Source organism: Oryzias melastigma, linkage group LG24, assembly GCF_002922805.2.
Source record: "Oryzias melastigma strain HK-1 linkage group LG24, ASM292280v2, whole genome shotgun sequence".
Classification (NCBI taxonomy): Eukaryota; Metazoa; Chordata; class Actinopteri; order Beloniformes; family Adrianichthyidae; genus Oryzias; species Oryzias melastigma.
Window position 1 is genome coordinate 18,409,365 of NC_050535.1, and position 390 is coordinate 18,409,754.

The 390-nt window shown below is 38.5% G+C and overlaps 1 protein-coding gene across 1 annotated transcript in view; it reads right to left on the reverse strand.

Annotated features, from left to right (window-relative positions):
- The window catches only part of eif2b2 (eukaryotic translation initiation factor 2B, subunit 2 beta), a 5,063-nt gene that overhangs the window by 1,987 nt on the left and 2,686 nt on the right, over window positions 1-390 (reverse strand). The gene's annotated exons all lie outside the window — the stretch shown is intronic.

Consider the following 390-nt stretch of genomic DNA (forward strand, 5'->3'; position numbering starts at 1 on the left):
AAATTGAAAAAAAAAATACTGAAAACCCAAATAAAAAAAAAAAACTACGATTACAAAATCCCCAGTTGAAAAATAATGTATCCATTAGTAACAGCTACTGTCCGTCTGCCATCTTAGCGAGTTTGGAACTAGCCACATCAGAGAAGGGACAACTCAAATACGCCGCCAAAACGGACACGGGTTATAGGAACGGAGATGATGTCACCACGACCTCTGTCACCACACTTCAGTCTTGTTGCAGTAGCCGATGGGTTTTCAAATTTACAATGTCCTGTTTTCACATTTTCAGAAACATTTTTCAGTTGCAATGTCTGTTTTTCAAATGTTCAGTCTGTTTTTCTGTTGACTTTATCCTGATTGACCACATCATTTTAGGCTGTCGCTGCAGAA